Below are 26,836 nucleotides of genomic sequence, written 5' to 3' on the forward strand. Positions count from 1 at the left end.
CGGAGGTCAGGATTCAGATCTTTAACTAAAGCATCCTCTGACGTGATTGACAGAGACACAGGTGGCCAACCAACTCCTGACCACGACACAATACCATAACTACTTAACAATATAATTGTGTTGAGAAGCTCAACACAGCTGTATGACAGCTGGGGGCTTTGAGACAGTGTCTGGCGGTCCAGTGAAACTAGTTCAGAACAACAGCCTCCAGGTAGTGTTAGCTTACATTATTTAATCAGCCTACACTTTATCTGTTGATATAGCAGAACACAAACACATACATATATACAGTACCAGTCAAAAGTTTGGACACACCTACTCATTCAAGGGTTTTGCTTTACGGTGAGAACTACACATGCGGAGATCATCCGTTCACCCACACCGCGTCTCACAAAGACACAGCGGTTGGAACCAAAAATCTCCAATTTGGACTCCAGACCAAAGGACACATTTCCACTGGTCTAATGTCCATTGCTCGTGTTTCTTGGCCCAAGCAGGTCTCTTCTTCTTATTGGTGTCCTTTAGTAGTGGTTTCTTTGCAGCAACTCAACCATGAAGGCCTGATTCACACAGTCTCCTCTGAACAGTTAAGATGTGTCTGTGACTTGAACTCTGTGAAGCATTTATTTGGGCTGCAATTTCTGAGGCTGGTAACTCTAATGAACTTATCCTCTGCAACAGAGGTAACTCTGGGTCTTCCATTCCTGTGGCTGTCCTCATGAGAGCCAGTTTCATCATAGCGCTTGATGGTTTTTGTGACTGCACTTGAAGAAACGTATTGAGATTTTCCGTATTGACTGACTTTCATGTATTAAAGTAATGATGAGTGTCATTTCTCTTTGCTTATTTGAGCTGTTCTTGCCATAATATGGACTTGGTCTTTTACCAAATAGGGCTATCTTCTGTATACCAGCCATACCTTGTCACAACACAACTGATTGGCTCAAACGCATTAATTAAATTCTACAAATTAACTTTTAACAAGGCACACCTGTTAATTGAAATGCATTCCAGGTGACTACCTCATGAAGTTGGTTGAGAGAATGCCAAGAGTGTGCAAAGCTGTCATCAAGGCAAAGGGTGGCTATTTGAAGAATCTCAAATATAAAATCTATTTTGATTTGTTTAACACCTTTTTGGTTACTACATGATTCCATATGTGTTATTTCATAGTTTTGATGTCTTCACTATTATTCTACAATGTAAAAGACTGTAAAAATAAAGAAAAACCCTTGAATGAGTATGTGTCCTTACTTTTGACAGGTAGCACGCACGCACGCGCACACGCACACACACACACACACACACTACAGTGCATTCCTTCCGCGTAAGAAACACTTTGAAAAGAAGAAATAATCCTGAGGTCTCTCTCCCCCTCCCTCACTCTTTTCTCATCATTGCTATATGCTCTCTCTGTCCTCTTGTACTACATTCTCTCTTCTTGTTGTGTGAGCTAATTGGAAAATGGGGGTGAGGTGCACTGAGAAGGAAGCGTGTGTGTATCGGCGTCGGTGTGTGTGTTTGTCAGGGTTATTCCTGACTCTACAGGAGCAGGCCATACTGCTCTGTGACACATCAATATCAAAACCCACCACTACCGTAAAGACAGGAAGACAGGAAACAAGAGAAAACCCACCACTGAAGTAAAGACAAGAATACCTGAATAGTGTAAAGTGATTAGGCTATGTCTTCTCCTTCGAACAAAGACTTCTTGGTACCTCTGGCTCTCTTCCCTCCCTCCCTCTCTCCTCTCCTCCCCTGGCTGATCTGATTGACAGACTAGCTGTACGGTTATCATTATCTCCATGTTCTCTCCAGTCCCCATACATTCCTCTGTGATGACACCATGTTCTCTCCAGTCCCCATACATTCCTCTGTGATGACATCATGTTCTCTCCAGTCCCCATACATTCCTCTGTGATGACACCATGATCTCTCCAGTCCCCATACATTCCTCTGTGATGACATGTTCTCTCCAGTCCCCATACATTCCTCTGTGATGACATCATGTTCTCTCCAGTCCCCATACATTCCTCTGTGATGACATCATGTTCTCTCCAGTCCCCATATATTCCTCTGTGATGACATCATGTTCTCTCCAGTCCCCATACATTCCTCTGTGATGACATCATGTTCTCTCCAGTCCCCATATATTCCTCTGTGATGACATCATGTTCTCTCCAGTCCCCATACATTCCTCTGTGATGACATCATGTTCTCTCCAGTCCCCATACATTCCTCTGTGATGACATCATGTTCTCTCCAGTCCCCATACATTCCTCTGTGATGACATCATGTTCTCTCCAGTCCCCATATATTCCTCTGTGATGACATCATGTTCTCTCCAGTCCCCATACATTCCTCTGTGATGACATCATAACAGTTCTGCTGTAGTCACAGTATGATGTCTGCTTGATCATTTGGTCTGATCATAACACACACAGACTCCCCCACAGTGGTGGCATATAAATCAGTGGTTTGAGTGCTTCTAGTGAGCCAGATCAACTACTGTGTTCGTGTGCACACGGTTGTGTGTGTGTATCCATCAATGCGCATGATTATGGGCTAATGTGTGTGAGAAGACAGGCGTGCAGAGTGGGTGAATACAGGAGGATGGAGTTATTAACTACTGATCACAGTGGGTGAATACAGGAGAATGGAGTTATTAACTACTGATCACAGAGTGGGTGACAACAGGAGGATGGAGTTATTAACTACTGACCACAGAGTGGGTGACTACAGGAGGATGGAGTTATTAACTACTGATCACAGAGTGGGTGACTACAGGAGGGTGGAGTTATTTACTAACCATCACAGTTAGATGAACGCCCCACAGGTACAAACAGTCATTTATCTTAAATACCATGACCTCATTTTGTCTGGTTCCTTTCCATTGGAGAGGTATTTATTTTGTCTGGGACGGGAGTGCAAATAATTTATCCTCCTTTATTCTACAAAGAAAATATAAAAACCTCTGCTTCTCCCTCCAGCCTCATTCCCCCTTACAGCACTTACACGTGTGTGTGTGATTTTCTTTCTTTATTCTGCTCTGAAAAGACAAGGCCTCCTACCCTGGTTCTCCCTACAGCCTCCTCCTCTTTCTTACTGAACCATTTCATCTGGCCTGATCCATTTCCCTCATCCTTTCTTTGATTGTCTCCTTTAATTTGGGTCCTCTGAGCTGCTATAATGAATTCAACACTCCCAGGGGCTCTCATGTACAGACACACACTGATGGGTAACCTCGGAGAGCGAGCGCGAGAGCGAGCACAAAGGACTATAGCAGCTAGCAGCCTGCAGACCTCGATTCAAAACTCTTCCAAATCCTTCAAATACTTAATGAGCGTCTGCTCTAGTCTGCCAGATGGACAGGATTTGCAGTTTTGAGACTATTCTATTGGTCCATTAAGGATCAGCATCCAGGCAAACTCACTCAAGCAAAGATAAAGTATTTTAAATGATTCAATGTAGTATTTGAACCCAGGTCTTGCAGTCTTTAACAAAATATGGTTTTTAAAGCCAATTTCCTACAATTCTACACATTTTGCAATTTTTATTTATTTATTTTTATTTCACCTTTATTTAACCAGGTAAGCCAGTTGAGAACAAGTTCTCATTTACAACTGCGACCTGGCCAAGATAAAGCAAAGCAGTGTGATAAAAACAACAACACAGAGTTACATATGGGGTAAACAAAACAAAGTCAAAAATACAACAGAAAATATATATACAGTGTGTACGAATGCAGTAAGTTATGGAGGTAAGGCAATAAATAGGCCATAGTGCAAAATAGTTACAATTTAGTATTAACACTGGAATGATAGATGTGCAGAAGATTATGTACAAATAGAGATACTGGGGTGCAAATTAGCTAAATAAATAACAATATGGGGATGAGGTAGTTGGGTGGGCTAATTTCAGAAAGGCTGTGTACAGGTGCAGTGATCGGTAAGCTGCTCTGACAACTGATGCTTAAAGTTAGTGAGGGAGATAAGTCTCCAGCTTCAGAGATTTTTGCAGTTCGTTCCAGTCATTGGCAGCAGAGAACTGGAAGGAATGGCGGCCAAAGGAGGTGTTGGCTTTGGGGATGACCAGTGAGATATACCTGCTGGAGCGCAGACTACGGGTGGGTGTTGCTATGGTGACCAGTGAGCTAAGATAAGACGGGGATTTGCCTAGCAGTGATTTATAGATGACCTGGAGCCAGTGGGTTTGGCGACGAATATGTAGTGAGGACCAGCCAACAAGAGCGTACAGGTCACAATGGTGGGTAGTATATGGGGCTTTGGTGACAAAACGGATGGCACTGTGATAGACTACATCCAATTTGCTGAGTAGGGTGTTGGAGGCTATTTTGTAAATGACATCGCCGAAGTCAAGGATCGATAGGATAGTCAGTTTTACGAGGGCATGTTTGGCAGCATGAGTGAAGGAGGCTTTGTTGCGAAATAGGAAGCCGATTCTAGATTTAACTTTGGATTGGAGATGCTTAATGTGAGTCTGGAAGGAGAGTTTACAGTCTAACCAGACACCTAGGTATTTGTAGTTGTCCACATACTCTAGGTCAGACCCGCCGAGAGTAGTGATTCTAGTCGGGTGGGCGGGTGCAAGCAGCATTCGGTTGAAAAGCATGCATTTAGTTTTACTAGTGTTTAAGAGCAGTTGGAGGCTATGGAAGGAGTGTTGTATGGCATTGAAGCTCGTTCGGAGGTTTGTTAACACAGTGTCCAATGAAGGGCCAGATGTATACAAAATGGTGTTGTCCGCATACAGGTGGATCCGAGCGTCACCAGCAGCAAGAGCGACATCATTGATATACACAGAGAATAGTCGGCCCGAGAATTGAACCCTGTGGCACGCCCATAGAGACGGCCAGAGGTCCACACAACAGGCCCTCCGATTTGACACATTGAACTCTATCTGAGAAGTAGTTGGTGAACCAGGCGAGGCAGTCATTAAAGAAACCAAGGCTATTTAGTCTGCCAATAAGAATGCGGTGGTTGACAGAGTCGAAAGCCTTGGCCAGGTCGATGAAGACGGCTGCGTAGTACTGTCTTTTATCGATCACATTTATAATATCGTTCAGGACCTTGAGCGTGGCTGAGGTGCACCCATGACCAGCTCAGAAACCGGATTGCATAGCGGAGAAGGTATGGTGGGATTCGAAATGGTCGGTGATCTGTTTGTTAACTTGGCTTTCAAATACTTTCGAAAGGCAGGGCAGGATGGATATAGGTCTATAACAGTTAGGATCTAGAGTGTCACCCCCTTTGAAGAGGGGGATGACCGCGGCAGCTTTCCAATCTCTGGGGATCTCAGACGTTACGAAAGAGAGGTTGAACAGGCTAGTAATAGGGGTTGCGACAGTTTCAGCTGTTAATTTTAGAAAGAAAGGGTCCAGATTGTCTAGCCCAGCTGATTTGTAGGGGTCCAGATTTTTTAGCTCTTTCAGAACATCAGCTGTCTGAATTTGTGTGAAGGAGAAGCGTGGGGGGGCATGGGCAAGTTGCAGCGGAGGGTGCAGAGCTGGTGGCCGGGGTAGTGGTAGCCAGGTGGAAAGCATGGCCAGCCGTAGCAAAATGCTTGTTGAAATTCTCAATTATTGTAGATTTATCGGTGGTGACAGTGTTTCCTAGCCTCAGTGCGGTGGGCAGTTGGGAGGAGGTGCTCTTGTTTTCCATGGACTTTACAGTGTCCCAAAACTTTTTGGAGTTAGTGCTACAGGATGCAAATTTCTGTTTGAAAAAGATAGCCTTTGCTTTCCTAACTGATTGTGTATATTGGTTCCTGACTTCCCTAAAAAGTTGCATATCGCGGGGGCTGTTCGATGTTAATGCAGTACGCCACAGGATGTTTTTGTGCTGGTCAAGGGCAGTCAAGTCTGAGGAGAACCAGGGGCTATATCTGTTCTTAGTTCTGAATTTTTGGAATGGGGCATGCTTATTTAAGATTGAGAGGAAAGCACTTTTAAAGAACAACCAGGCATCCTCTACTGACGGAATGAGGTTAATATCCATCCAGGACACCCGGGCCAGGTCAATTAGAAAGGCCTGCTCGCTAAAGTGTTTTAGGGAGCGTTTGACAGTGATGAGGGGTGGTCGTTTGATCGCGGACCCATTACGGACGCAGGCAATAAGGCAGTGATCGCTGAGATCCTGGTTGAAGACAGCGGATGTGTATTTAGAGGGTACATTTGTCAGGATGATATCTATAAGGGTGCCCATGTTTACAGATTTAGGGTTGTACCTGGTAGGTTCGTTGATAATTTGTGTGAGATTGAGGGCATCTAGTTTAGATTGTAGGTTGGCCGGGGTGTTAAGCATATCCCAGTTTAGGTCACCAAGTAGTACGAACTCTGAGGATAGATGGGGGGCAATCAGTTCACATATGGTGTCCAGGGCACAGCTCGGGGCTGAGGGGGGTCTGTAGCAAGCGGCAACAGTGAGAGACTTATTTCTGGAAAGGTGGATTTTTAGCAGTAGAAGCTCAAACTGTTTGGGCACAGACCTGGATAGTACGATAGAGCTCTGCAGGCTCTCTCTACAGTAGATTGCAACCCCACCCCCTTTGGCAGTTCTATCAAGACGGAAAATGTTGTAGTTGGGGATGGACATTTCTGAATTTTTGGTGGCCTTCCTAAACCAGGATTCAGACACTGCTAGTACATCAGGGTTGGTGGAGTGTGCTAGCGCAGTGAATAACTCAAACTTAGGAAGGAGGCTTCGGATATTAACGTGTAAGAAACCAAGGCTTTTACGATTACAGAAGTCAACAAATGATAATGCCTGGGGAGTAGGAGTGATACTGGGGGCTACAGGGCCTGGGTTAACCTCTACATCACCAGAGGAACAGAGGAGGAGTAGAATAAGGATATGGCTAAAGGCTTTAAGTACTGGTCTTCTAGTGCGTTGGGTACAGAGAAAAAAAAGGGGCGGGTTTCCGGGCGTTGTAGAATAGATTCAGGGCATTATGTACAGAAAAGGATATGGAAGGATAGGAGTACAGTGGAGGTAATCCTAAGCGTTGGGTAACAATGAAGGAGATAGCATCACTGGAGGCACCGATTGAGTCGGTCTCCGCGTGTATGGGGGGTGTGACAAAATAGCTATCTAAGGCAGGTTTAGCTGGGCTGGGGGATCTACAGTGAAATATTACAATAAGAAATAAGCGAAACAGCAATAAGCAAGGCATATTGACATGGGAGAGAGGCATAAAGCAATCACAGGTGTAATTCGAGAGAGCTAAGACAACAGCTGGTAATGGCGACAAAGTTTGGGCTGAGGCTAAACATAAACAGGATGCGGTACCGTAAAATGGAACAGTCCAGCAGGCGTATAGCTGAGTTATCATAAGGTCCGGTGAACAGCAATAGGAGAGTTCGGAGGTAGTTTGGAGGCTGCTACAGCACTAGCTAGCAAGAGGCCACGGCTAGCGTGTGCTAGCGGGCCGGGGCTAGTAGATGGATCTTCGTGGTCGACGTCGTAACGGGAAGCCTGTTGTAACCACATCAGACGATTTCGTCGGCAGACCAGTCGTGTTGGATCGGCGGAGCTCCGTGTCGACACTAGGAGGTCCCGTCCGGTTGACAAGGAGGTAGATAGCCGGGAGATGGGCCTGGCTCAAGGCTAATTCAGGGCTGATTAGCCAACCACAAAACGTCCATTTGGTTGCAGCTAGCTAGTAGCGATGAATCCGGTGTTAATGGTTCAGTGATTCTGGCAGAAAAAACGATATGTTCAGGGTCGATAATGCGCTGTGCAGACAGTGCAGACTGGCCGAATAATAGTCCAGGCTAGAGCTGGTATGTAGTGCAGGCCACGGCCACGGACAATGGTGAAGACTGCTAAACGGTGGCTAATAGCAAGTAGCTAGTTAGCTGGCTAGCGATGATCCGGTGTTAAGGTCCAGTTGTTCCGGCAGAAAATCCGATATGCTCTGGCTCGATTGCGCGATGTGCAGACTGGCCGACAATTGTCCAGGCTAGAGCTGGCTGGTAGGAAGTGCAGGCCACGGCCACGGACAATGGTGAAGACCGCTAAATGGTGGCTAATAGCAAGTAGCTAGTTAGCTGGCTAGCTGGCTAGTTTCAGCCAGAGGTTCTGGATAAAAATGTATGAAGAAACAACAGAATCCGTTCCACATTGGGTGAGGCGGGTTGCAGGAAAGTATATTTAGTTAAAGGATGGAAAGTGAGATTGAAAAATATATACGAAAAAGACAAAAAAACAAAAAACAGGCTATTTACATAAAGGTCACTACAGAAAACACGACCGCACTGCTATGCCATCTTGGATTGTGCTATGTTAATATGATATCTGAGTGAGTGACTAACAAAATCAATGGAGGCCCCCTGGAGCTCAGGGCCCCTGGGCACATGCCCTGCATGCCTTGTTGGTATTCGGTCATAATTATTACAAACTAGTTATCTAAAAATTAACATAGCTAATTGTCAGCTAATTGAGTGACTGACATAAGAGAAAAACTGCCGATGCACCGCCACATTTCGAAATTGCACTTGTGTATTCTACTATTCTTGCTCTCAATAGGATGTTGAGACCCGACTGAGTTCCTTAAAATATTACATAACCGGCCGCTTATGTCGCTTATGCCTGGAGCCGGCCCTGTACTAGCAACTGTTCTGTTATTCCTCCTGTCTGTGACATGGTATCTGCCCTGTACTAGCAACTGTTCTGTTATTCCTCCTGCCTGTGACATGGTATCTGCCCTGTACTAGTAACTGTTCTGTTAGTCCTCCTGCCTGTGACATGGTATCTGCCCTGTACTAGTAACTGTTCTGTTAGTCCTCCTGCCTGTGACATGGTATCTGCCCTGTACTAGTAACTGTTCCGTTATTGCTCCTGCCTGTGACATGGTATCGGCCCTGTACTAGGAACTGTTCCGTTATTCCTCCTGCCTGTGACATGGTATCGGCCCTGTACTAGTAACTGTTCTGTTAGTCCTCCTGCCTGTGACATGGTATATCTGATACAGGACTGGTCTTTAGTAGAGGACAGCAGTATGGGAAGGACAGAGTACAAGGCATCTATGCCGAGGCATGAGGGAACCAAGAAAACTTCTTACTGCAATAGAGAAGGTACTGCTGGTTAAAGCACATCTTCAAGAGCCAACGCACATGCAGGCATGCTCGCAAGGGCCCACACGCATATTGTTGTGTCCATCGCATGAGTCCAGAAATGTCTGCACTTTGAGAATGTCTTTGGTGCCTTTTCTTTCACTGGACCACCTGGACCACCTGGACCAACAGTACCACCTGGACTAACTGGACCACCTGGACTAACAGGACCACCTGGACCAACAGGACCACCTGGACTAACTGGACCACCTGGACTAACAGGACCACCTGGACCACCTGGACCACCTGGACTAACAGGACCAACTGGACCACCTGGGCTAACTGAACCACCTGGACTAACTGAACCACCTGGACTAACTGAACCACCTGGACTAACTGAACCAACTGGACCACCTGGGCTAACTGAACCACCTGGACTAACTGAACCACCTGGACTAACTGAACCACCTGGACTAACTGAACCACCTGGACTAACAGGACCACCTGGAATAACTGGACCAACAGGACCACCTGGACCAACTGGACCACCTGGACCAACTGGACCACCTGGACTAACAGGACCACCTGGACTAACAGGACCATCTGGACCACCACACCAGGGGGTGTGTATACACACAACCACATGCCAGGGAGCAGGAGCTTTCCTGGTGCACAGTGCCAACAGGGAGTGTGTGGGGACTTTGAGTTAATTAAATTGCAACAAATACAACAAGAAACCATTAGATTCATGTGTATATTTCCTCATTTACAGTGGTAGAATCATGGCAGATTGTTTTCACTGGTATTATATGCTTCCGGTTTGAATGGGAATAACGGGAAGCCCGGTAAATCCTTGCAATTTTCTCTGGAAGGAAAATTGGTAGATTCTCTGGAAACTATTAAACCCTAGTGCCTACCCTTGCCCTGAAGTTACAAAGGGGGCCTGGTGCACCATGGGACTTAAGATGTATACATGACCATGATCAAGTCTAGGTAAACGTAAGCTGCCAGCCAATGAAGCAAACATGCAGTGCTGCATCATAACTCAAACTGCATCTTAACCAATCTGTGAACGTAGGCCCGTCTTCCCCTTATAAAGAGACGCAGAGCAGAGGTAGTGTTAGCATCTGTCAGATACTGCTGCTGCTCAATGTCCTGGATGTTTGGGGTGGACAGGCCTGGCTTGGTGAGCAGGGAGGCAGAGAGCTAGAGAGGCAGCTGCTCAACGTTTGGAGTGGACAGGCTTGGTGAGCAGGGAAGCAGAGCTAGAGAGGCATCAGTAAGGTAGAGGCAGCTGCTCAACATTTGGAATGGGCAGGCTTGGTGAGCAGTGAGGAAGAGGTAGAGAAGTGAAGAGCTAATCTTCTATTAGCTAGTGGCTCAGGTACTGAAGAGGAAGCCAGGTCAGCCTCTATCCTACCATAGACAGCCCTCCCCCAACACACACACCACTCCACCCCCAGTCTCTGTCAGGCTGCAGTGCCAACACTCAATACCAGATCGTTGGCTGGATGGGGACCACTCCGTGATCTCCTGTTTGTTTATGCAGTACTACTAACCCTTCATCACACACACATATACACATTACCCTTGCTAACCCCCCTTGGAACAACCCTTGGAACAACAAAGTGCTGGTTGGTTTCTATGGCAACAACGGTCTGGACAGTAAGTGACTCCTATATCAGTTGTCAGTACAGCCGGTAGGAGTTTATACATCCAGGTGACTCCTATATCAGTTGTCAGTACAGCCGGTAGAAGTTTATTCATCCAGGTGAGAACATGAAGGCGATGTACTGTACTGTATGAGTGAGCAATGAGCGAGGTGTGTGTGTGTGTGTGTGTTGTACAGTACTGTATGAGTGAGCGATGACCAATGTCTTCTGAAGAGACCAGTAGCACTCCACTGACTGACTCACTCAACCATTGGCTAGTGGGCTGATGGAGGCACAGAATGGAACGGTTGTGATATATTCTGATCAACTGACTTGTTCTTGTGTCAGGAAATTAAATACCACATTAATCAGATAATATACCTGGTCAATACAACAGATCACAAATTGTTGACCAAATTCGTACTTACTGCGTTTTGCCTTTGTAGGGCAGAACAGCCTAGCAGGGAACTAACAACAACAACATGCCAGTCTTTCCTGGTTGAGGGTTGACAAGAGATTAACTGCTTCTCTTCTAGTTTTTATGAGAAGCATTACTGTAATGAAAATTCCAGATTGTCTGCCTAATCAAATAACATTAGGCTCAGACACCCATACATACCCCATAAGACATGCCACCAGGGGTCTCTTCACAGTCCAAGTACAAAATGAATTCACAGCAACGCACAGTATTATTCAGAGCCATGATCGCATGGAACTCCCTTCCATTTCCAATTACTCAAGCAAACAGCTTAATTACCTTTTTTTTTTATTAAACATCTAATGGAACGGCAGGCAATGTGAGGGGACACAGACATAAACACAGAAATAGTTGTATTGTTTGTATTATTGCTTCTGCTATTATTATTTGTTTTGGTTGTATTGTTTGTATATCGTTGTATTTTACATTTGTGTGACTGTCCTTGTCTATTAGTGTATCAGTGTTTTGTTACTTGTCATGTTTTGTGTTGTGTGTCCCCATGAAGCTGCTTCTGCAAAAGCTAATGGGGATCCTAATAAACAAAACTAATACAACTGGAAGTCAAATCAAAGTAAATAGTATATCACATGCGCCAAATACAACTGGTGTAGACTTACTTTTATTTATTTTACTGACTTTACTTACGAGCCCTTTCCCAACAATGCAGAGTAAAAAAAAATTATACTAATAAAAATACCACAAGAGGAATAAAATAAAATACACAAGAATGAAGCTATATACATGGAGTATCAGTATCAGATCAATGTGCAGGGGTACGAAGTTGCTTGGTTGGCTTTGTGGGTGTGACCACAGCTAGCTAACAACAGCAGCTGACTGGAGCAAGCAGCAGCCACAGACATGTTAAAAACACAAAAAACAGGTGAACGCTAGCCTTGCATTAGCCTCTGCAAAGTCTCCAACAACCGGATGTTCCAGTTTTCAGGGAAAATGGAAAGAGAGCCTGTGACACGACTTCCACTTTTGGACGTTAACAAGGAGACACTCCATCTTAACTCCTCCTCCACATTTACTGGATTGGTTGAATAGTGCAGAAGAGAACCTCCCACTGTTTTTTTTCTTCTGTCAAGACCACTATGTAGGGGATCTAGTTTATTTTACGCCTGCTACGCTACCCTTGCAGTGAACTGGAAGCTTCTGCTAGGTTGGACTGGGTAGGCGTGACTGTAACCACAGCTGCTAGCGACAGCAACCACAGAAAAGCCAGTTAAAAGCTAGCCTAGCAGTGAGCTGCTGCTAGGTTAGCTGGGTGGGTGTGACCAGAGCTAGCCACAGAGGCGCAATGAAAGCCAGGTGAAAGCTAGCCTTGCAGTGAACTGGAAGAGAACTGCTAGGTTGGCTGGCTGGGTGGGTGGGTGTGGCCAGAGCCAGACCACAGCTAGCTAGCGACAGCCACAGAAAAGCCAGTTGAAAGCTAGCCTAAAGGTGAGCTGCTGCTAGGTTGGCTGAGTGGGTGTGACCACAGCTAGTCACAGACGTGTCATGACAGGCACAGGTGAACAAACCATTCCCACTGACCCACGATGACAGAGAGGCCTCACACCACGGCCTGATCCTGTTTCTCTCCTCCTTTCTCTCCTTCCCCCTCTGGGTAATTACAGACCAGATCTCTCAACAGTAATTAGGGACCATTTCCACTCCCCCCCCTTACCTCTCTCGCTCTCTCTCTCTCTCTCCCCCCCTCTCTCTCACCACACACAACTATGATTTACACTGACTAATATTCCTTCAATGTTTCATTGTGGATTGACTGATCAGTCACCCTGGCGAGGCCCTTTGACAAAGCAATGCAGCCTTGGGTTTCTGACTACGCAGAGAAAGATGCGACAGAGAGGGAGCTTTTCTAGCATTTCTTTAGAAAAACACTGAGTAAAAGAGAGAGGGAGATGGAGAGAAAGAGTGGGAGAGAGAGGGAAAGAGAGTGAGAGAGAAATGGAGCACAAGAGGAGAATGGCAGACAGAGGATGAGAGAGAGAGAGAGAGAGAGAGAGAGAGAGAGAGAGAGAGAGAGATTGAGTCTAAGCCATCCGCCCCCGAAGGAGGAGAGAAGGTGGGTGTGTGGATCATCTAGTCCTCACAGCTTCACAAAGGAACGCACAGTTACACACACACACACACACACACACACACACAGAGACACACACACACTCACACAGAGACACACACCCATGTTATGATATCTCTGACAGATGCAATATTCCAGGGCCTAAGGCAGCGTAATGTGGTTGAAATGCTGCTTCATTTCAGAAACACATTCTGGGGACTAGTACGAGTCATTTCAGACTCCATAAGATGTTCTGCAGAGCGAGGAGGAGATGGGTGATGAACTGCTATAGGTTGACAGTACAGGAGGAGATGGGTGATGAACTGCTATAGGTTGACAGTACAGGAGGAGATGGGTGATGAATTGCTATAGGTTGACAGTACAGGAGGAGATGGGTGATGAACTGCTATAGGTTGACAGTACAGGAGGAGATGGGTGATGAACTGCTATAGGTTGACAGTACAGGAGGAGATGGGTGATGAACTGCTATAGTTTGACAGTACAGGAGGAGATGGGTGATGAATTGCTATAGGTTGACTGTAATACGATGAAGGATGGCATCTTTATATAGTTGTCAGCGGTGACTACAGGGTCTCTTTAAAACCCACTGGACCTCCGAGACAGAAGAGACAAAACGACTGCGTCTCTCAAATGACACTATTCCTTAGTGCACTACTTTTGACCAGAGCCCTATGGGGAAAAAGGGATTAGGGTGCCATTTCTATACATCCGTTACTGTCACTATAGGCCCTGGTCTAAAGCAGTGCACTATATAGGGAATGGGGTGCCATTTGGGACGTATATAATGTGTACAGGCTTTTAGTGAGAGATGGAACTGCTTTACATTAGTCTCTTCAGGGTCTTTACACTCCACACACACACACACACACACACACACACACACACGTATGCAAGCGCACACAAAAACACATATAAAGCCTGAGGATCCTGACAGAAAAACACTCTTTAAACCTTCACAGCCACTGTATCTTCTCTCTCTCAGCTGAATGACAGAAACACATAACAGCATGTCGTTGCTAAGAAACCACCTGTTCTCCTCTCCCACATGAGAGATCTGTGGAACCGAGCGGAGGGGAGTCCTCTTATCACTGGCACTAAACTAATCATTTCTCTCTCATGTGTGCCTGTCTGCAGTCATCAGTGATAGCTGAGGTTAATGTCACTAAAATGTTTCCACGTGAAAACAGAGAATGTATCGCTAAAGAGAGAGATCTAAGGTCGGAGATAGAAATGAGACAACAGATAATGAGATTTAGTATAAGACGACTGATACAGAGACAGACATCTCTATCCTGGTATGTCAAAGTAGTAATTGATGAAAAATAGAGAAGATAAAATAGACAGATAATATATCACTATAGAAATAGAGATCTAATGTCAGTGAGGGAAACTAAACAACAGATAATGGGATTGGGCAGCTGGACAGTAGTAGCACAGCAGTAGATACACAGATGGGCATTTCTATGTAAAATGACCCATGAGCACAAACTTGTAAAGTTCATAGCAGCGTGTCAAATAAAAGTCTATATTTGAGAAATTAAGGCATATATTCATTTTTCAACAAATTTTCCACCCTAAAAATTAGGAATAAGCAAAGGCTTTGATTTCTTGTCAAACAAATGGAAAAGGAGTCTTAGAAAACATCTACCTTGTTAAAAGTTAATTTGTGGAATTTCTTTCCTTCTTAATGCGTTTGAGCCAATCAGTTGTGTTGTGACAAGGTAGGGCTGGTATACAGAAGATAGCCCTATTTGGTAAAAGACCAATTCCATATTATGGCAAGAACAGATCAAATAAGCAAAGAGAAATGACAGTGCATCATTACTTTAAGACATGAAGGTCAGTCAATACGGAAAATGTCAAGAACTTTAAAAGTTTCTTCAAGTGCAGTCGCAAAAACCATCAAGCACTATGATGAAACTAGCTCTCATGAGGACCACCACAGGAATGGAAGACACAGAGTTACCTCTGCTGCAGAGGATAAGTTCATTAGAGTTACCAGCCTCAGAAATTGCAGCCCAAATAAATGCTTCACAGAGTTCAAGTAACAGACATCTCAACATCAACTGTTCAGAGGAGACTGCGTGAATCAGGTCTTCATGGTCGAATTGCTGCAAAGAAACCACTACTAAAGGACACCAATAAAAATAAGAGACTTGCTTGGGCCAAGAAACATGAGCAATGGACAATAGTCCTGTGGAAATCGGTCCTTTTGTCTGGAGTCCAAATTGGAGATTTTTGGTTCCAACCGCCGTGTCTTTGTGAGACGCAGTGTAGGTGAATGGATGATCTCCGCATGTGTACTTCCCACCGTGAAGCATGGAGGAGGTGTGATGGTGTGGGGGTGATTTGCTGGTGACACTGTGATTCATTTAGAGTTCAAGGTACACTTAACCAGCATGGCTACCACAGCATTCTGCAGTGATACGCCATCCCATCTGGTTTGGGCTTAGTGGGACTATCATTTGTTTTTCAACAGGACAATGATCCAACACACCTCCAGGCTGTGTAAGGGCTATTTTACCAAGAAGGAGAGTGATGGAGTGCTGCATCAGATGACCTCGCCTCCACAATCACCTGACCTCTAACCAATTGAGTTGGACCTCAGAGTGAAGGAAAAGCAGCCAACAAGTGCTCAGCGTGTGTGGGAACTTCTTCAAGACTGTTGGAAAAGCATTCCAGGTGAAGCTAGTTGAGAGAATGCCAAGAGTATGCGAAGCTGTCATCAAGGCAAAGGGTGGCTACTTTGAAGAATCTCAAATATAAAATATATTTTGATTTGTTTAACACTTTTTTGGTGAATACATGATTCCATATATGATTCCAAGATATTTTCTAATTTCTCTCCCTGAAGTTCACAGAAGTAACAAGTTAGACCTATCAATTAGATAACGTTTTTACTGATATACATTTTGTTTATGAATTAAGTGATGAAAAATCGGTTACGGACTTTCTGCTATTGAATTGTCTACAATGGGAAATCATAGCAGTCACAAACAACAGTTGGGTCTCCTGCTACTGTCCTCCCTTCCACTAACATACTGTTATGTTCAGTTCATAGGGTCTCCTGCTACTGTCCTCCCTTCCACTGACATACTGTTATGTTCAGCAGGGTATCCTGCTACTGTCCTCCCTTCCACTGACATACTGTTATGTTCAGCTCATAGGGTCTCCTGCTACTGTCCTCCCTTCCACTGACATACAGTTATGTTCAGTTCATAGGGTCTCCTGCTACTGTCCTTCCTTCCACTGACATACTGTTATGTTCAGCTCATAGGGTCTCCTGCTACTGTCCTCCCTTCCACTGACATACTATTATGTTCAGCTCATAGGGTCTCCTGCTACTGTCCTCCCTTCCACTGACATACTGTTATGTTCAGCTCATAGGGTCTCCTGCTACTGTCCTTCCTTCCACTGACATACTGTTATGTTCAGCTCATAGGGTCTCCTGCTACTGTCCTTTCTTCCACTGATATACTGTTATGTTCAGCTCATAGGGTCTCCTGCTACTGTCCTCCCTTCCACTGACATACTGTTATGTTCAGCTCATAGGGTCTCCTGCTACTGTCCTCCCTTCCACTGACATACTTTTATGTTCAGCTCATAGGGTCTCCTGCTACTGTCCTCCCTTCCACTGACATACTGTTATGATCAGCTCATAGCGTCTCCTGCTACTGTCCTCCCTTCCACTGACATACTGTTATGATCAGCTCATAGGGTCTCCTGCTACTGTCCTCCCTTCCACTGACATACTGTTATGATCAGCTCATAGGGTCTCCTGCTACTGTCCTCCCTTCCACTGACATACTGTTATGATCAGCTCATAGGGTCTCCTGCTACTGTCCTCCCTTCCACTGACATACTGTTATGTTCAGCTCATAGGGTCTCCTGCTACTGTCCTCCCTTCCACTGACATACTGTTATGATCAGCTCATAGGGTCTCCTGCTACTGTCCTCCCTTCCACTAACATACTGTTATGTTCAGTTCATAGGGTCTCCTGCTACTGTCCTCCCTTCCACTGACATACTGTTATGTTCAGCAGGGTATCCTGCTACTGTCCTCCCTTCCACTGACATACTGTTATGATCAGCTCATAGGGTCTCCTGCTACTGTCCTCCCTTCCACTGACATACTGTTATGATCAGCTCATAGGGTCTCCTGCTACTGTCCTCCCTTCCACTGACATACTGTTATGTTCAGCAGGGTATCCTGCTACTGTCCTCCCTTCCACTGACATACTGTTATGTTCAGCTCATAGGGTCTCCTGCTACTGTCCTCCCTTCCACTGACATACAGTTATGTTCAGTTCATAGGGTCTCCTGCTACTGTCCTTCCTTCCACTGACATACTGTTATGTTCAGCTCATAGGGTCTCCTGCTACTGTCCTCCCTTCCACTGACATACTATTATGTTCAGCTCATAGGGTCTCCTGCTACTGTCCTCCCTTCCACTGACATACTGTTATGTTCAGTTCATAGGGTCTCCTGCTACTGTCCTCCCTTCCACTAACATACTGTTATGTTCAGTTCATAGGGTCTCCTGCTACTGTCCTCCCTTCCACTGACATACTGTTATGTTCAGCAGGGTATCCTGCTACTGTCCTCCCTTCCACTGACATACTGTTATGATCAGCTCATAGGGTCTCCTGCTACTGTCCTCCCTTCCACTGACATACTGTTATGATCAGCTCATAGGGTCTCCCTGCTACTGTCCTCCCTTCCACTGACATACTGTTATGTTCAGCAGGGTATCCTGCTACTGTCCTCCCTTCCACTGACATACTGTTATGTTCAGCTCATAGGGTCTCCTGCTACTGTCCTCCCTTCCACTGACATACAGTTATGTTCAGTTCATAGGGTCTCCTGCTACTGTCCTTCCTTCCACTGACATACTGTTATGTTCAGCTCATAGGGTCTCCTGCTACTGTCCTCCCCTTCCACTGACATACTATTATGTTCAGCTCATAGGGTCTCCTGCTACTGTCCTCCCTTCCACTGACATACTGTTATGTTCAGTTCATAGGGTCTCCTGCTACTGTCCTTTCTTCCACTGATATACTGTTATGTTCAGCTCATAGGGTCTCCTGCTACTGTCCTCCCTTCCACTGACATACTGTTATGTTCAGCTCATAGGGTCTCCTGCTACTGTCCTCCCTTCCACTGACATACTGTTATGATCAGCTCATAGGGTCTCCTGCTACTGTCCTCCCTTCCACTGACATACTGTTATGATCAGCTCATAGGGTCTCCTGCTACTGTCCTCCCTTCCACTGACATACTGTTATGATCAGCTCATAGGGTCTCCTGCTACTGTCCTCCCTTCCACTGACATACTGTTATGTTCAGCTCATAGGGTCTCCTGCTACTGTCCTCCCTTCCACTGACATACTGTTATGATCAGCTCATAGGGTCTCCTGCTACTGTCCTCCCTTCCACTAACATACTGTTATGTTCAGTTCATAGGGTCTCCTGCTACTGTCCTCCCTTCCACTGACATACTGTTATGTTCAGCAGGGTATCCTGCTACTGTCCTCCCTTCCACTGACATACTGTTATGATCAGCTCATAGGGTCTCCTGCTACTGTCCTCCATTCCACTGACATACTGTTATGATCAGCTCATAGGGTCTCCTGCTACTGTCCTTCCTTCCACTGACATACTGTTATGTTCAGCTCATAGGGTCTCCTGCTACTGTCCTCCCTTCCACTGACATACTATTATGTTCAGCTCATAGGGTCTCCTGCTACTGTCCACCCTTCCACTGACATACTGTTATGTTCAGCTCATAGGGTCTCCTGCTACTGTCCTCCCTTCCACTGACATACTGTTATGTTCAGCTCATAGGGTCTCCTGCTACTGTCCTCCCTTCCACTGACATACTGTTATGTTCAGCTCATAGGGTCTCCTGCTACTGTCCTCCCTTCCACTGACATACTGTTATGTTCAGCTCATAGGGTCTCCTGCTACTGTCCTCCCTTCCACTGACATACTGTTATGTTCAGCTCATAGGGTCTCCTGCTACTGTCCTCCCTTCCACTGACATACTGTTATGTTCAGCTCATAGGGTCTCCTGCTACTGTCCTCCCTTCCACTGACATACTTTTATGTTCAGCTCATAGGGTCTCCTGCTACTGTCCTCCCTTCCACTGACATACTGTTATGATCAGCTCATAGGGTCTCCTGCTACTGTCCTCCCTTCCACTGACATACTGTTATGATCAGCTCATAGGGTCTCCTGCTACTGTCCTCCCTTCCACTGACATACTGTTATGATCAGCTCATAGGGTCTCCTGCTACTGTCCTCCCTTCCACTGACATACTGTTATGTTCAGCTCATAGGGTCTCCTGCTACTGTCCTCCCTTCCACTGACATACTGTTATGATCAGCTCATAGGGTCTCCTGCTACTGTCCTCCCTTCCACTAACATACTGTTATGTTCAGTTCATAGGGTCTCCTGCTACTGTCCTCCCTTCCACTGACATACTGTTATGTTCAGCAGGGTATCCTGCTACTGTCCTCCCTTCCACTGACATACTGTTATGTTCAGCTGATAACTGTTTTCTTTCTCGTCTGGTGGTCAAAGCAATAGTTTTTTTATAGGGCACAGTGGAGGGTAGTGCGTTATTTCCCTGGATTTACTACATAATTTTTTCCATCCTAGCCACATTTCCTAATTTGCTTGCATGCGCTTCCACTATATGAAGGTGTTTGGTACTTCAATATGAATCCACAGGAACAAATAGGAATAGCTGATAGGCAGCGCAGAGGCCAGGTACATCATTGCGCATGAAAGAACAGTCAAGACATGACTCACAGCTCAGAAAGTTCCCCTATTGATCTTCTTTAGGGACAATATAATTATCCTACCTAGACTATAGTAGCCTACACCACCACAATGCAATGAATAATTGCATTATTGTTTTCAAGTGAGTACAACATTCTAGCCAACTCTAGGCTGCAGTGAAAACGTCATTCGAATAACGGCGCAAAAGCCCTTTGATTTGAATGTTTCATTCGATTTGGATCAGTTGTGGGTCTACTCTGTTTATAAAGTCTAGAAAGGCACAGTAGCCAGTCGGACTGTATTTTTTTACTTCTGATACTTAATGCGCTGTCTTTTGCAGATCATCAATCTCCCAAGTCATATGCTCCCAGAAGGACCAGTTATTCAGAAGCTCTGCCTCTTCTCCAATCCTAGCAGCTATTCCTCGCGCACCTAGAACCTAACGCTTCAATATAGCCTAAATATTATAATTTAGCTTTCAAAATGTATTACCTTTTATATGTGTCATAAACACAACAAGGTCTCAATGTTTTAATCTGATTAGGATACTTCATAAGTCTCCCGTAGGCATGTATGCGTACGTTCCTCCAAAATATAATTCCAGCATCCTCAAAATGGCTCGACATGAACCAGGTTTCCATCCAACCTCTTTATGCAGTAAAAGTACATGTTGGATAAAAAATGTCACGACATCATGGGAAAGCAGTTTATTAAGTTACAGATGAATTAATGATGAACTTCACAGGGTGGTGAAAGTGCACAGTGATGAGCTTATTCACCGTGACATGATGATCGATGCTTAGCTGCAGTTTGTCAATTTGATGGAAACAACTCTGATGGGAAAATGCGCATATTGTTTTTATGCAGATTTGAGAATATTCACATGAGAATCTGTCACCAATTGGATGGAAAGCTAGCTATTGACACCCTAAAGACTCTGGCAAGTGCGCTAGTCCAGTGTCACTGTGATTATGCCTGCAGATCATGGTTCACTAGCAGCCCCAAACATCTAAAGAATAAGCTACAGACCAGTCAAAACAAGCTTGTAAGAATTGTACTTAAACTCCCCCCTCATACTCATCTGGAGGTTGAGCATTTTAAACAGCTAGGCTGGCTATCTGTGTAAAAAAGGATTAGTATTAATTCAACTTGGTCTGGTCCACAGAATTATCACAGCCTCAACCCCCAGGTACCTATACAACTATTTTTCATTTGTTCGAGATGTCCACCATCATAACACCAGAGCCAGAGCCTCCAATATTCACGGTTTTAAATATAAGAGTTTCTGGTAAGAACACATTTTTATATTCCGGCGCTGTTAAGTGGAACAAACTACCACAGCAACTCAAGGCCTTAAAAAGAATGTCAAAAGCTGGCTAATGTGTGAACAGTAGAACCTGTTTGTCTGTATCTACATATGTGATGTATCTATGTAATATAACAATGTAATTGTATATGTACTGATGTAAAAAAAAACATGTATTTATTATTATTAATAAAAATAAATAAAATAGATGGGGACCACAATGGAATTAAGTCTGACTTTACTGTGCAATCCCGGTCACTTAAAAAAATCTTTGTCATGTGTGTATATACAGTGTATGTATTTTTTTACTGGAAAATCAAATCAAACCAAACTGTGCAGCGACCATTGGATGAATGAATTGTGTTAATTGAGTTGAATGACATTCAGAGATTGACTAACTAAGCCTTTGATACTGGGCAGGCCTACAAGGTAGGGAGGGGTGGATGTTCTGTTTGTCCAGATTGACATAGCCTATTTATCGTGGTGTTAAATGCAAATCATGATATTGAAGCGCCCAAAGAAGTCAGTATGCTTTGTGTATTGGTTGTGTGGTGCATTGGCACAGAAACCTGTTGGTGGAAAATGTGTTGCATATATTTTATATAATTATAAATATGGCATCAAAATGTTGAAAATCTGATTTCGCCCTAGCTGATCATGGTCTGCAGCCGGCTCTGATCGTAACGTAGGTGTAATGTAACAGGCAGGGAGAGTGAGCTCCTCTGTGGTGGTCGGCGAACCCTCAACCTTCTGGCATCGACGGTGCCATAAAAGCATGCTGAAAACATTCTTCACGTTGGGGAGGTGGGTGCATTTTCTTTATGACACTTGGAGTTCACAGGAGGTTGGTGGCACCTTAACTGGGGAGGACGAGCTCGTGGTAATGTCTGGAGCAGAATAATATCAAATACATCCATCACATGGTTTGATGCCATTCCATTCGCTCCGTTCCAGACATTTTTATGAGCCGTCCTCCCCTCAGCAGCCTACACTGTTGGAGTTGGCACAGCGACCCCCCCACATACATTTCCATCTTTCCCTTAGTCAACTCATATTTAACCGGTCACTATACCCTACCATTACGTTAGATAGGTATAATTGTGTCTGAGTGTTCCTTGGCACTGGCAGTGTGGTAGTGTTGACATTTTGGGAGGGGTGCTGGGAAGGGAATGGAAGGAGTGAGTGCCTGAGGGCATGTAGCGATGGGACACACCCTTCTCTCCTCTCACCTGGCCAGGCTGGCAGGGTGCGGTCGGTTGGTTAGGAACACAACCACTTGAAGAAAGACAGGGAGAAGACTACCTCAACACTGGTGTTTCACAATCACTATAAACCATGCAGAGCCATATATAGAGATATTTACATGGCTCAGATGGAAACTTTCCTAGTTTACACATTCTGGAACCATAGCATGGCAGACAGGGACAGTTTCAACCTCTCTTGCCGCACCTAGACTCCTCCTCTCCTGTTACCTTATTCCCTCCCACCACCTCCTCTCCTGTTCCCTTATTCCCTCCCACCTCCCCACCTCCTCCTCATTCCCTCTCCCCACATCTCCTCTCCTGTACCCTTATTCCCTCCCCACACCTCCTCTCCTCACCTTCTCTCCCTTACTCTTGTCCTCCTTCCCTCACCATCTGTCCCCCCCCCCCCTCCCCTCCCCCTTATTTGGCAGCCAAGATCACAACAGATTTGAACTCCCCCTAATTGTTAAAATTAGGATTAGGGGGATGTTAATCTGACCCTATGTCTGTGGTTAAGGGAGCAACGTCTACCTCAGGCCTCTGAGGTCAGCCCTCTGCCCACCCCTCCCCCCTTTTCCTGCAGACCCAAGCCACAAAGCTTGCTACATATCTAGAATCAGGTCCCCCCTGTCCATGTGTTGTTCTTCATTGTCTTCTAAAAGGTAAAACTGATCCTAAAATCAGCAGTCCTACTCAGAAATATACATATGGCCTGTGAACTCTGAACTGGGCCTGTGAACTCTGAACTGGGCCTGAGAGTGAGGCCAGCCCCCCTTTTCCCTCCCTCTCCCTTCCCCCTGCCACAGTGTTGTGTCGTGTTGACCCTCCCATTGTCTGCCCTCCTTGGTCCTAACAACCAAGTTGTCTAGTAATGCCACTCACACACACCCACATGCTGCCCCGCCCTGTGAGATGACAAGCTGGCCTGGTGGAGATCAGACGTATGCAAACATGCACACACACGCACCACACCTAGGCTATGAGTGTCAGTCTGGAGACTCCCCTGATCTCAGAGAACCTTACTAAGCCTGTGAGTGTCTGGATGACAGGGTTCTGGAGCTCCGTGTCTAGAGCTGTTCAAGCTCGCTCTCTCTGTGTGTCTGTGTGTAGCTGTCTGTCTCCCACTAAGGCAAAGTAGAGGGAGGGTGAGTCACTATACTGAGTCACTATAGGGTAAGGTTCAGAGGCCTGCCTGTCTCTCCTTCAGGTAGTAGAGGTATGGCAACTGAGGGGGAGGAGGCCACAAAAACTCAGAACTCACCATGAGGGGCCACAGTGGCTCGCGGGTCTGAGTACTCGCATCCAAACCCACACATGCAGTCAGAGCTAGGGGCCCCCGCGAACATAACATTTTAGCAGCCCCCCTCTTGACAGTGGAGAGAAATGTTTAAAGTTTTAGTTAATTTAAATTCTACACATTTTGCCATGGGGTGTAGAGAAAATGTTGCAGTTTTAAAGCAAGTTTGCTGCAATTCTACACATTTTGCCATGGAGCGGAGAGAAGATTTAGCAATTGTATAACTCATTTCATGCAATTATACTCATTTTGCAATGGGGCAGAGATGAAAAATAAAAATATTAATATGATATCCGAGTGAACGTAACTAACAAAAATCAATGGGGGCTCCCACAGTCGGTAATTCGACCATGATTTCTACAAGTTTAGATAGCTGGCTATACTAATTTACAAATCAAAAAAATGTTAGCTGACATGGGCTAATTGAGTGACTGTCAGAGACTGGCATAACAAGAGAAACATTTTATTTCGAAATGTCACCTTGTGTATTCTACCTCTCAACAGTAAGTTGAGCCCCCGACTGAGTTAAAAAAATAAAACAACTTTTGTATTATTATTATTATTATTATTATGTTTTGGGAGACTGAGCCGCGGGCCACATGCCAATCCCTGAGGTAGAGTGTGAGATTCCAACACACACCCTGCTGTGCTTACAAACCCTGCCCTGTACTCATGTAGGGATTCTAACCAAGGAGTGCCCCTTTACTGAACAAACAGTGCCACAATGAGATTCCAACACACACACACACACACACACTGCTGCGCTTACAAACCCTGCCCTGTACTCTGACACACACAGCGGTGTCATGTGAGTCCCAACAGCGTCTCCTCCACCCACTGCAGCCACCGTCTGCTTACGTACGCATCCACAAGACCGTGCTAATGCATTCTCTAGTAAAATGACCCAGCAGGGTTCAAATGTCTCCTAATCCAAATCACAATCAATCCCCAGTCCTGCTAATAACCAACAAGGCTTGGGGAAACCCCAGGGTAGTAGGAGACAGGAAACAGTATGCAAAGTGGCGGTCAAACCCAGTCACGCTGTTTGCTCTTGATACAGCCAGTCAGATGACATTACCATGGCCAGTGGGCCCGTCTCCATGCCTTCACCTATACTACACTCACAGAAAAGCTGTGTTGTTGAACAACACCATTTATGTGTTACGTCTACTCTGACAGTGTCAGTTCTGAGAAGGGTGCAATTGCGGTCTGCAATTCAGGGCGTTCCTGCATGTGGGCATTTCTGCATTTGCAGGAACCCCTCTTTATACTTCTATTGGTCAATGTTTAAGCTAGGACATGCGGAAGGCGGGGGCGCTCCAGTACAGTAGGTGGCGTTAATGCACAATAACGTTGGATGAGAGCCGCCGATAAACCCCACAGAAGAAGGGGCGGGGGCGACAACGGTAGCTAGCTAGGGTTGGGCAGTATCCAGATTTTCATATCGTCATACCGTCCTTCACTCATCCCGGGATTTACGGTATTACCTGATTAGTATACAAAGGGGCGGCAAAAAAATTAATAAAAATACATTGGGTGTCTATTACCAGAATGCTAACAGAATTAGCAAAAGTAATAGTGAATTTCCATGGAGGCTGCTAGCTAAATATGCTAACGAGCGCAAACAAAAATAAACAAAATGGCAAGACAGGCAATCCAGTTCATATATAGGGAGGAGCTACCGAATGGCATTTTGGTGAGTTTGGACATTTACAAGCAAATGTGAATGAGAGACATTGTGCAAATGAAAAAAGTTTTGACGCATGCTTGTCTGAAGGAAGAGCAGTACTGGCTCTGGAGCAGCATGTGTACACACTGTGTCTGTGTGGAGTCTGGAGTCGCTAGGGCAACGGGCCTGCCTGCTCTGCTGAAGAAGATGGGCCGAGAACGGAGAGGAGAAAAAAACACAAGGAAATAAAAAAATAGCAGTGGCAGCTGTACAGACAACTCATCCACAGGGCTTTGACTTCTCAAACACGGCAGAAAGCCAACACAATATGATGCCCCGTCACCTTATTAATACAGCAACTTACTTAGATAACTAGCAAGTTAAACTTAGGGGTCGTGTTAATGCAGAATTCAGTGTTTTTCACGCAGGCAAAAAAGCTACAAACGCATAAGAAAGCAGCCTGCCAGTATGCACAACGTGTTGTTTAACACATCTGTTCTAAGAGTCAGAGCCAGTCACATCACCCTGAATATACCATGTCTCCATACCTTCACCTATACAAGAGACAGTAACGTCACCCTGAATCTACCATGTCTCCATACCTTCACCTACAGTGGGGAGAACAAGTATTTGATACACTGCCGATTTTGCAGGTTTTCCTACTTACAAAGCATGTAGAGGTCTGTAAATCCAGAAAATCACATTGTATGATTTTTAAGTAATTCATTTGCATTGTATTGCATGACATAAGTATTTGATCACCTACCAACCAGTAAGAATTCCGTCTCTCACAGACCTGTTAGTTTTTCTTTAAGAAGCCCTCCTGTTCTCCACTCATTACCTGTATTAACTGCACCTGTTTGAACTCGTTACCTGTATAAAAGACACCTGTCCACACACTCAATCAAACAGACTCCAACCTCTCCACAATGGCCAAGACCAGAGAGCTGTGTAAGGACATCAGGGATACAATTGTAGACCTGCACAAGGCTGGGATGGGCTACAGGACAATAGGCAAGCAGCTTGGTGAGAAGGCAACAACTGTTGGCGCAATTATTAGAAAATTGAAGAAGTTCAAGATGACGGTCAATCACCCTCGGTCTGGGGCTTCATGCAAGATCTCACCTCGTGGGGCATCAATGATCATGAGGAAGGTGAGGGATCAGCCCAGAACTACACGGCAGGACCTGGTCAATGACCTGAAGAGAGCTTGGACCACAGTCTCAAAGAAAACCATTAGTAACACACT

At 45.3% G+C, this 26,836-nt stretch overlaps 1 protein-coding gene across 6 annotated transcripts in view; it reads right to left on the reverse strand.

Annotated features, from left to right (window-relative positions):
- The window catches only part of LOC121555365 (brain-specific angiogenesis inhibitor 1-associated protein 2-like), a 111,346-nt gene that overhangs the window by 80,130 nt on the left and 4,380 nt on the right, over positions 1 to 26,836 (reverse strand). The gene's annotated exons all lie outside the window — the stretch shown is intronic.

The sequence above is a fragment of the Coregonus clupeaformis genome, chromosome 7, assembly GCF_020615455.1.
Source record: "Coregonus clupeaformis isolate EN_2021a chromosome 7, ASM2061545v1, whole genome shotgun sequence".
In the NCBI taxonomy this organism is placed as follows: domain Eukaryota; kingdom Metazoa; phylum Chordata; class Actinopteri; order Salmoniformes; family Salmonidae; genus Coregonus; species Coregonus clupeaformis.